This window comes from Hyperolius riggenbachi, chromosome 1, assembly GCF_040937935.1.
Source record: "Hyperolius riggenbachi isolate aHypRig1 chromosome 1, aHypRig1.pri, whole genome shotgun sequence".
Classification (NCBI taxonomy): domain Eukaryota; kingdom Metazoa; phylum Chordata; class Amphibia; order Anura; family Hyperoliidae; genus Hyperolius; species Hyperolius riggenbachi.
In genome coordinates this window covers 126,259,392-126,271,544 of record NC_090646.1, presented here as the reverse complement: position 1 = coordinate 126,271,544, position 12,153 = coordinate 126,259,392, and the positions used below count along the sequence as shown (strand labels likewise).

At 42.6% G+C, this 12,153-nt stretch overlaps 1 protein-coding gene across 4 annotated transcripts in view; it reads left to right on the top strand.

Moving 5' to 3' along the window:
* The window catches only part of YIPF7 (Yip1 domain family member 7), a 114,622-nt gene that overhangs the window by 4,921 nt on the left and 97,548 nt on the right, over positions 1-12,153 (top strand). Inside the window, exons 2-3 of one of the 4 annotated variants that reach the window (XM_068278523.1) lie at positions 4,000-4,127; positions 4,729-4,782. The gene's annotated coding sequence lies outside the window, so the exon portion shown is untranslated. Of the gene's footprint in view, positions 1-3,971; positions 4,128-4,728; positions 4,828-12,153 lie in introns of those variants that run through there. The other 3 variants (XM_068278524.1, XM_068278525.1, XM_068278527.1) reach the window with 3 other exon arrangements.

The following is a 12,153-nucleotide window of genomic DNA, read 5'->3' as shown; positions in this document are numbered from 1 at the left end:
CACAGCCATGCCTGTCATCTCTTTGATGACAGCGCGCCTGTTATAGTTCAGAGCAGGCAGGCACGCTCTGCTAAATAGGAGGAAAACACTGAGGGGACTCGAGAAGATTAGTTTAGTGGCAGGGAATATCGCAGAGCAGGAGTGTATAGGGCAAAGTAATGGGGCGGTGGGGAGATTGTAGAGGAATGCGCCCTCTAGAGGAAGCACTCAGAAGCGGCAGCCTGTCCTGCCTCTGCCTCTTCCCGGCCCTGTGTAGCCAGGGCAGTTTCTAGGCTAAATTGCACCCAGGGCGAGGGTGTAAAACCTGTCATGTTAGCATGCTTTAGGCTGGTTTCAGACTGAGTATTGGCGGCGGTGGGCCAGGGGCCGCACAGACAAAAGCAGGCCTTCGGGGATTACTGCATTAACATGCGGTAATCCCCTTCTGGCCGGTATCCAAACAGGAAGTGATGCTCGCTTGCGGTCACTTCCTGTTTGGGAAACACAGAAGTGCGCTAAAAATATGCTTCCACGCATGCGCCTGCAACGTCGCACCACCAACATTTGGGCAAACCCTGCATCGCCATAGACTTACATATCTTCCAGTCCGATGCAGATTGCCTCAAGTCGCTGCTGGAGCCGCACGGTAACGTAGGTATGTCCACACGTTAGATAGGGCACTTCCGGCACAACGTACTGCAACGTGGGAAGTATGAACTACCCCATAGACTTTCAGTGGGCTGCGTAGGGGTGCGGTAAATTTACCGCACTGCCCCAGTGTGAAAGGGCCCTCAAAGTAGGGATGGCCAGAAATTACGATTTCCACTGTAGTTTGACTTTTCTGGAATTGTTGCAATTTTTGTATCACTGTGCATGCCAAACCCAATTCCGGGCATGACCCCGTTGTTCTTGGCAAAATAAAATATTCTGATTCTGAAATGCCGATTACCAATTCCGTAGATTACCAATTTCTGAGTAAAGTATTTTTTTGTCATTTTCTTATTAAAGTTTGATAATTACTAATACTTCTGAGTATTGGAACATCAGAGAATGCATCATTTTACTCCAGTAATCGGAATACCACTGAAATGTTAGGCCAATCACAAGACTCAGAAATAGGGCCCTTTTTAACACCAGCTGCATTCTGTTTTCTTTTTGAAAAGGCTTGCAATTCTCCAAACGCAAATACAGTAAAGTTACAACTGAAATTGTGGGAATCCATTCTTACTGAATGCGTCTCCGATTTTCTAAAAAGGCAATCGTAGTTCTGTTACATTTTTCCTGCGTTTCAATTTAGGCACATTTTTGTACATACTTTATTATATCTTTTATTGTAACAACACTAAAGATATGAAACTTTGATACAATGTTAAGTAGTCAGTGTGCAGCTTGTATAACAGTGCACATTTGTTGCCCCATCAAAATAATTCTACACACAGCCCTTAAAGTCTAAAACACCATCAAAAAAGTGAGTACACGTCCAAGTAAAGAATGTCAAAAGTCTGCCCAAAGTGTCAATATTTTGTGTGCCCACCATTATTTTCCAGCACTGCCCTAACTCTCTAGGGCATGGAGCTCACTAGAGCTTCACAGGTTGCCACTGCAATCCTCTTCCACTCCTCCATCACAAAGCTTGTAGATGATAGCGACATTGCCCTCCTCCACCTTCCATTTGAGGATGCCCCACAGATGGTCAATAACGTTTAGGTTTAACGTTAAGACATGCTTGGCCTGTCCAGTATCTTTACCCCTAGTTTCTTTGGCAAGCTAATGGTCGTCTTGGAGGTATACTTGGGATTGTTATTATGATGGAATACTGCACCGCGGCCCAGTTTCTGAGGGAAGGGGATATTGCTCTATTTTAGTATGTCACAGTACAAGTTGGCAATCATGTTTCCTTCAATTAACTGTAGCTTACCAGTGCCAACAGCATTCATGCAGCTCCAAACTATGACACTACTACCACCATGCCTGACTGTAGGCAAGAAACACTTATCTTTGTACTCCTCACCTGGTTGCCACCACAGACGCTTGACACCATCTGAACCAAATAAGTTTATCTGGGTCCCATCTGACCACCGGACACGGATCCGGTAATCTATGTACCTTTATTTGCTTGTCTTTATCAAACTGTTTGCGGGCTTTCTTGTGCACCATCTTTAGAAGAGGCTTCCTCCAGACCAATTTGATGCAGTGTGCGGTATACGGTCTGAGCAATGATAGGTCGGTCCTTCACCCCTTCATCCTCTGCAGCAACACTGCCAGCACATCTGCGGATATGACGCCGAGCACAAGCACTCCAGCTCTTTTGCTGACCATGGTGAGGCCTGCTCCGAGGGAAACCTGTCCTGTTAAACCGCTGTATGGTCTTGACCACCGTGCTGAAGCTTAGTGTCAGGGTGTTGGCAATCTTCCTCTAACCTAGGCCATCTTTATGTAGAGCAAAAATTCTTTTTTTTTTTTAAGATCTCCAGAGAGTTCTCTCTCGTGAGTTGCCATTCTGATCTTCCAGTGACCAGTATGAGAGAGTGTCAGAGTGATAACAACATATTTAACACACTTGCTACTCATTCACACCTGAGACCTTGTAACAGGAACAAGTAACATGACCCTGAGGTGGTAAAATGTCTAATTGGGCAGAATTTTGACATTCTTCATTTAGGGGTATACTTAAGTTTATTAGACATTAATGGCTGTGTGTTGAGTTACTTTGGCACAGCAAATTCACACTGTCATATATATATATATATATATATATATATATATATATATATATATATATATATATATATATATATATATATATACACATATATATATATATATATATACATATATATATATATATATATATATATATATATCCACACACACACACACACAAATGTCCTTATGAATAAATATGTTGGAGAAAAATGAATAAAGAGAGGCTTAGCTACTTAGCTGAAGATTTTTATGGGAAGTCTATGAGTCTTTAATTAATAATTTGCCTTTGTTGCCAATAATGCATGCTCTTTCAATCAGGCTTCCTTTCATTACTTTCATATGTTTATTAATTTAGAGCATACCATGCTACAAGACAGACAAGTTGGCAAGTCACAGCCTAACAAAAGTTCTGATTATATGAATAATTTACTGCTTTTCCAAAAGCAACTTTTATGAAATTTTATTGATTTTCTAGTGACTCACAATCCTTTGTTTTTTGTTTAAATGCACCATAGTTCTGCTTCTGTAACAGCATGTTTTTTTACCTTAATCCTTTGTGCTTGACTGACCTAAGTTTGCATCTTGTATTTAGAAATATTTCATTTGGCAAAACGTTATACTGCTTTATCACCCAATTGCTGATCTTTCTGTACGCTCCCATGGAGGTTATTGTAACGTTACCTGACCTTATAACCCTAACTTATAAAGCTCTATAAATTACAATATGTTACCTTAATATAGCTTATATTTAATACCCCACAATCCTCCAAACCTAACCTACAAAGCTCTCTATAATTTGTTACATTCATTACATGGTGACATGTTTACTGCTGGCAAGTGATGAAGCTGCTGTATTGGCACTTGGAAACAGCTGTAAACAGCTATTTCCCACAAGGCAACACGGTTCACAGACAGGAAACAGAAAGAAAAGTGACAGGTTTTGGACTAGTCCATCTCTTCATAGGGGATTCTCAGCAAGGATTTAATTCTTTATAAAGATATTCCCTAAAAAAATTTAAACAATGATGCCAGCCAGCGTCCCTGTTCCCTACACAGTTTTTTGGCAGTTGGACAGAGCAACTGCCATTCACTAAGTGCTTTTGAAAATAAATATATCCCTGAGAATCCCCTATAAAGAGTTGGACTAGTCCAAAACCTGTCACTTCTGTCAGATTTCTACTACCAACTGTAAGTGACAGCAACATAGGAGAAAAGTAATTTATGGCTCATTTTACTCTGGAAAAAATGTACTACTTATTTGTATATGTTTAACCTCCAGAGATCAAGCACTGCAATTCTCCATCCGTCCTTTAGGTGACTCTCTACCCCGACAGTGAAACCACCATCTGTCGTCATGTGACAAACGGGGATCTCACCTGAAGGATAAAGAGCCTCAGAGGACAGGTAGAAGACTGGCTGCCATCAACTGGATCCCAGGAGAGGTGATTAATAAACATCCGCTGCATACACCTGCCAGCGGTTACCCCGAGTCAGGCTCGGGACTACCACTCCTAGCATGCTTTTTCCACCCCAAGTCTGGCTCGGGGTTACCACCAAGGAGGTTAAGGTAGTTTATAAAGAATATGCAATTTTAGCATAAATTAATTTTTATGTCAATTTTCAATATATATTACATTATAGCTCGCACCAACCCTCAAAAACTATAGGAAGCCGCATACTTCAAGTCCCTGTGTGGATGAAACCTCTGCTGTACGCTGGTAACTGGTGACTCAACGGTTCATCCATTAGTAATTGAATGAGCTACTGCAGTTTTTTAAAGTGATCAAATATTTATAGAGCCTTGTGAAAGGTGATGTTTTATGAGGTAACAAAAATTGCTTTCCTTAAATAATATCCCATAATAATTCAGTCACCAGTCATGCCACTCTGGATCCTGCTGTGAGATGCACTGATTTATTCTGACTGGCTTTTCCCTATGCGAGAAATAATTTACTTGCAGCCATCTTTGGTTATTATTTACAGCCTCATTGCTCATACAGTATTTTATATTGAATAATATATATTTCACTTTTTATATTTCAGTTCAATCCATCCTCAGAGAAGCTTTGAACATCCAGATTCTTTTTTGACTCCTGTGTAAGTCAGATCTACCTACAAGAGTTCTATAAAGGAAACAAACAAGTATGTGCTATAGAAATGACCTCAACGTATCAAAACGTACAAATCCATCAAACAGTACTGCTAAATTCAGGCATACTGTGATGTCTGAAAGCACAAAGGAAGGATAGTGGCATACATTTAAAAGTGAAGCAAGAAAAAAATGGAAGTGAAATAGCAGTAATAGAGTATCAGTAATTTTACTGATATTCTACTTTCACCCACTGGAGGTTAAAGTGTACCTGAGGCGGTGCAAAGGGGAGGGGCAGGTGGGACACAGCGGCATGTTCCCCGGTCTATGCCATGCTTCTGTGTCCCCCACACCACTTTCTGCCCCCCGTACGCCACATTGTCACCCCCCGAAATTGCCGACAATTTTGAGAGGAAGGGGATCAAGGATGCCCCCTGTCTCCTCTCACTGACCCTTTGCCGCCGCCTATCCCCCACCTGTTCCCATCCTTTCTGAACTCCGTGCTTCTCAGATGAGAGCAAAGAGCTCTGAATGCAGATGGACGCTGCCTGATCCAGCTTGCCTCCTAGATCAGATAGTGTGCTTTTTAGTACAACAAAAAAATCCAGCTTGGGTTCTCTTTAACCCTTGAACCCTCCGCTATCTATGCCTAGCTCTAACTTACCCCAACTACTCCTAACCCTAACCATCCCCCACTTACTCCTAACACTTACCAACTGCTATCTATGCCTTACTGATTTAGGCCTAGCCCTAACCACACCCCACCTACTACTAACATTCTTATCTATAGCATTCCTGTCTATACCTAACACTAATGGGAACACCGTGTACAAGGCCACTAATAGCGGCTGTAACAGTAACTTCGGCCCCAGAGTCGCTTAACAAAATTGCGGCCGCCCACTATAGAAACTGTGGCTATAACAAGCAGGCACCGCTGGTCTAGATTTATAGATTTTCATTGTGTTACAATACAAACAGTAAAGCATAATCAGTCACTTTGCTGCTTCAGGCGCTGGTAGTCTTCTTGACTGCATATTTTGTTTTTGTTTTTTTTATAAAATCTGATGACTACCGAAGAATTCTGAAGCGTGATGTAGTGGCCAGTGCCAAAAAGCTGGGTCTTGGTCAGAGGTCATGGATATTACAGCAGGACAATCCATACTTAAAAAATCACCCAGAAATGTTTTAAGACAAAGTGTGGAAAAATTCTGAAGCAATGAGTCCAGATTTAAATCTCATAGAGGACCTGTGGATCCAAAATTCCAGTAGAAAGATGTAAGAGACTCTTCGAATTTTACAAAAGTGATTAACATCAGTTTTAACATGATTAGGTATTGTCATGTTTCACAAATGGTGTGCTACAGAGTACTATAGCCTGAACGGTTTGCGTGCACACTTATTCGCGCAAACATTGGTGGTTCGCGTTTGCGGTGAACCGCGAACTATATGCGAGTTTGACCTGCCCCCTATACAAGGCAGGCAGCGTCAGCCTTTTCACTCACTCGTGTGGCTGCAGTAATTAGAGAAGGGAGAGAACCTGCTGTAGACATAGGGAACGCTTAGTTAGGCTTTTGTTAGGCTTGTTAGCTTGCTTCTTGCTGATACTTATTGCTAAAAAGCACCCCTCAGCAGCTCTTTTGAGAGCTAATGTTGTTCTTGTGATCTATTTTTGTGTGTGTGTGTGTGTGTGTGTGTGTGTGTGTGTCCCACAGACACTTGTGTTGCATATACAGCCCTGTCAGTCAGTTGCAGCTGGCCCTTGGCCCCTTGGTAATTCCTACTGTGCCACTGCCAGGCCCAGCACATTCAGTGACTACCTGTGTGTGTGACAGCTGCACATTTGTTATACCAATCACTGCATACCTACCTGTTCAGTGCACCTACTTACGTGAGCGCACGCAATGTTATATACCACCAATCACTGCACCTGTTCACGGTACCTGTGTGTGTGACAGCTGCACATTTGTAATACCAATCACTGCATACCTACCTGTTCAGTGCACCTACCTACGTTAGCGCACGCAGTGTTATTTACCAGTCACTGCACCTGTTCACGGTACCTGTGTGTATGACAGCTGCACATTTGTAATACCAATCACTGCATACCTACCTGTTCAGTGCACCTACCTACATGAGCACACTCAGTGTTATTTACCAGTCACTGCACCTGTTCACGGTGCCTGTGTGTATGACAGCTGCACATTTGTAATACCAATCACTGCATACCTACCTGTTCAGTGCACCTACCTACATGAGCACACGCAGTGTTATTTACCAGTCACCTCACCTGTTCACGGTACCTGTCTGTGTGTGAAAGCTGCACATTTGTAATACCAATCACTGCATGCTTGTTCACTGCACCTGTGTGACTGCAAATTGTATTAGTCAAGTCAGTGCATACCTTTCACTTTATCCTCCCCAATATGGGCAAAAGAGGCAGAGGCAGGCCTCCCGGCAGGTCTGTTCGAGGTTGTGCTGTCATGATTTCGTGCGGCCCTGGGCCAAAGTACAGTGTTCAGAAGGTGCTTGCCTTCAACCCCCAAGATTGTCAGGATGTAGTTGACTATTTAACACAGAACACCTCATCTTCCTCAGCTTCCACATGGAACCGTGACATATCTTCCTCCTCCTGCTCTGATTCTGGCACCCCACGTAACACTCTGTAGGCCGCCACCGCCAAAGTGCCATCACCCCAGGGCTCAGCGGTGTGGACATTTTTGTGTGTGTCTGCCTCAGATGAGTGCGATGCCATCTGTACTCTCTGCCACCAAAAATTGAGCCGTGGAAAAACCAAGACCCGCGTAGGGACAACTTCCTTACGAAAGCACATGATGACAAAGCACAAACTGCAATGGGATGACCACCTGAGGAAAAGCAGCACACAAAAGCAAAGCCACACACCGCAGTGGAAGATACCAGGCCACAATTATTTCTCGAAAAAGGTGATACCCAAACTGTACCGTGATGTTGAAAGGCAAGTGTTGTCGACTCTGGCACACAGCATTGAGTCAAGGGTCCATCTGACCACATGGTCTGCAAAGCACGGTCAGGCCTGCCCGAAGACTAAGTCATTCCCCACACACACAGCATCTCTGCCTGCACGCCGTGTGACTGCCTGCCTCAAGACCAAGTCGCTCCCCACACAGCATCTCTGCCTGCAGGCCGCTTGACTGCCTTCTTCGCCACCACCAACAGGGTCCAGGACTCCAGCCAGATTCCTGAATTTTTCTAGTGCGTGTGCATGCCTGCCTAATTTTTCTGGCTGCACTGCAGCTGCAACAACAAAACAAAAGGCATGTACATGTGTCAATTCCCTTTCATGATCGTTACCTTGCCGCGGTGAAGGGGTTTGCTTATAACAATGAAGCAATGACCGCTGGCTATATGAGTGTCTCGGGGGGGGGGGGGTACACTCAAGATAATAAGGTTGTTGCTTCATTGTGGACAGACCGAATTCGATCAGCTGGACAGTCACTGTTGTTTTGTCATTGAGCTACCTCAGCCCGGCGACCATATGGGCTTGAAAATCGCTATCGCCCGCACTCTGGCCATGGTGCGCACCAGTCCAGCATGGCCGTCACTACCCAAACAGCTGTTTGCGGTGTGTTACACAGTGAGTTTGGTCTGTCAGTGTGAAGCAGTACACTAATTACACTACCTGATTGATGTATACACGTGCAAGATGTTTTAAAGCACTTTAGGCCTCCAATTTAGCATGCAATGTGATTTCTGCCCTTAAAGGACAACTGAAATGAAAGATATGGAGTCTGCCATATTTATTTCCATCTAAGCAATGCCAGTTGCCAGGCCCTCCTGCTGATACACTGCCTCTAATGCTATTAGCCAAAGCCCCTGAACAAGCATGCAGCAGGTGTTTCTGACATCAATGTCAGATCTGACAAGACTAGCTGCATGCTTGTTTCTGGTGTTATTCAGATACTACTGCAGAGAAATAGACCAGCAGGGCTGCCAGGCAACTGGTATTGATTAAAAGGAAATAGGTATGGCAGCCTCCGTATACCTCTTACTTCAGTTCCCCTTTAAAACTCTGCTGTGCGTCAAATCCAGATTTTTCCCCGGGACTTTTGGCATGTATCCCACTCCGCCATGCAAAAACTCAGGTGTTAGACCCCTTGCAACACCTTTTCCATCACTTTTGTGGCCAGCATAAATGTTTGTAGTTTTCAAAGTTCGCCTCCCCATTAAAATCTTTTGCGGAAGTTCGCGTTTGAGGTTCACGAACCGAAAATCGGAGGTTCGAGCCATCTCTACAGAGTACAGGTAGTCCCCAGTTAACGAACGAGATCAGGACTGTAGCTTCATTCTTAACCTGAATTTGTTCTTAAATCGGAACATTGTGCCATCTCTGTCCCCTGCACCTCCTCTGTGCCCCCCTCCAGTGTCCCCCTCTTTGTCACCTCTGCCCTTTGTACCTATTTATACAAGTTTAAAAACCATTTTTTCTTTGATTTTTCAAAGTCCAATTTGATTTTATTTTTTTTTACTTGTTCCCATGGAAACAGAGAGCCATTCGTATCGGCAGGTCGTTCGTATTTTACCATGCCATATTTCGACATTTTGTTTGGAATTTTTTTACTCTGCATTTTTGTGTTCTTCTACTGCCAACAAAATAAATAAACATGACAATACCTAATCATGTGTAACTGCATACATTTTGTCCTGCTTTTTGCTGTGCTTTTTATGACATAAGTGCAGGGGTGCCAATATTTCTGGCCATGACTAGATACCTAAACATTATGTTATTGTTATAGAGAACAGAGGCGCCAAAAGGATAAAATCAGTAATTAAAAAGTTTAAAAATTGCTTAGGAGGCAGTGGTGAGCTCACAGTACCTTGATTTTACACTAGATTATACTATTCATTTACATCCTATATATGCAATTAGATATGTATAAGTTTTCTTGTGTCCGGATATACACCAATATGTGCCTTTTGTCCCCAGTCGTGTACTCCTATCCTTTATTGCCTGATGAAGCCGGTTTAAGCCTGCGAAACGCGTTGCGATTAACCCCTGGCGTGTACCAATAAACATACCCTGTCTTGAATACACAGCTTATTGTGTCTGCTTGCAGGAGGTAAGTCCACCACTGTCTCCTAAGCAATTTTTAAACTTTTTAATTACTGATTTTATCCTTTTGGCACCTCTGTTCTCTATTACAATACGTTTAAGATCCACCCCTGGTGGAGGGGGATAACCTTTTTTCTTCCTATCTACAGAGAGCAACTTCTTATTCCTCAGTGGGGACAGGGTAATCTCCTCACCTGCCTATACAGTGGTTGCCTGGAGGTAACCCTGGTTTGTGAGTATTACTCTGTACTCGTTTCATTTACCCATTTGCCTAGACATACTTCACTATATTGGGCTCTCGGTTCTCTCTTTACATAAATTATTTTATTGTTAGACGAATGTAACAAAATATAGTTTTAGTAGTGCACATTAGAGGTGAGTGAAAATACCTCTGGCAGTCTCGCAAATATGTCCTTGAAGATGTTCTTTGGTGGTTCTGCAAATTTTTTACCAAACTTATTTCGAAAATTGCATCGAAGTCAATGGGCCGACTTTAATTATTAATAGCAAAGTCCTTATACATGCTATAACCACAACATTTTTCAGAAAATCCCAGTTGAAGTGATGGCAGGAAAACTGAAATTTCATTTGACCAATAGTCGATAAGGCAGCAGAAACATACTGCCGTGGAAGCAGGAACAGAGATTAAAACAGTGGCGCTACGTTTCAGCTCAGCCTACTAGCAGCAGTCTCTGCCATCAAAACAACAAAAGACTGCAAGCATACAGATCAGGTGCACTGACTGAAGTCTGACTGGATTAGCTGCATGCTTGTTGCAGGTGTGTGACTCATACACTACTGATACCAGAAATATCAGGAGAACTGCCAGGCAACTGGTATTGTTTACAATGAAATAAATATGGCAGCCTCCGTATGCCTCTCACTCCAGGCTCTCATTGCCTAAATTCCCTCTGAGTAGAGTGCTAATCAAGAGGACATGACTTTCCCCAATTTAGGTTATAAAAATAACCCATCTATGAGTGATTTCGAATAATGTGGTAAGTTAAGTTGAGGATGATTCAAGGAGTCATAAAGGACTAATATGTTCCGTACAATAAAAGCACATATATATTTACTCTTGTACAAATTAAGCAAAGCACAAACATCAACCACATTCTGAGTGTTATACTATTATTACTTTTCTTAATTCACAGAGTATATATTCTCTATAGTAAAAGAGATGGGATATGTCTTTTTATAATATTTGAAAACATGAAAGTACTGTAGTGGAAACTCAGGATCTTTGCCATTCCAGAGCTTGGAATCACATGTACAGCTATTTAGTACTGCATAATATTCGTAAGAGGCCTCTTGGAGACGTTTATCAATATGTTTAATTACATTAATGTATATTCATAATCATGCTGAGAACATGCTAGAACCAGAAAAATTCAATAAAAGGCCAGAATGTAATATTTATTAAGGCAATGCAAAGTGTGATGCCAGCCTACAATGTTAAGAAGCCCATAGCAGATTATAAAAACTAGACATACCAGTAGTTCCTGTGGACTAGTGGACTTTTAATTTCATCACTGAACTTTCTTTGAACTGGTTGGGCACACTGGATGTAAGATTCTACACTACACTTGTAGCTCCCAACCTCCATTGCCGTAGAATCTATGCGGCAGGTTTTCCACTGTCCCAAGCCGATCGGTTGCGCCCGTGGCCGCAGATCATGTGACAGCTGAGCCTCTTGTCTCTCATTAGGGAGCCAGTTTCATTGGCTCCTTAGGGCCTGAGCCCACTAACGCAGTTGTGCGCAGTTGTGTCTGCTTTTCAGCAACACATCAATGTTACAGATGCTGAAAAGCAGACACAACTGAGTACAACTGCGCACAACTGTGTTAGTGGGCGCAGGCCATTACCAAGTGATCACAAATGAAAGAATGACTGTCAGATATTCTGTTCAGTGTGTACCACTATATACCCCTATCAAAGTTACACAAATGTTAATCCTGGGTGCTAACGCAGCACAGGTGCGCTCCTGGTTTTAATATGCTTGAGACCTCTTTCACACTACATGTGATTCTGATTTTTTATACAGTATGATTTTTGATTCCGATTAAAAAAAGTACTGCATGCTGCTACATTTTTCAATCGGAATAGAAAATCGGATTGTATAAAAAAATCGGAATCATGTAGTGTGCAAGAGGCTTGAGTCCACAGATGTTCAGTAAAGCGCTACTCTGGACCACTACACAGTACAGTACTGACTTCTGATTATTCATCTGATCTCTATTAGAATATACCTCCACCACATCCAATCTGGTGAGACACACCGGATGATTAG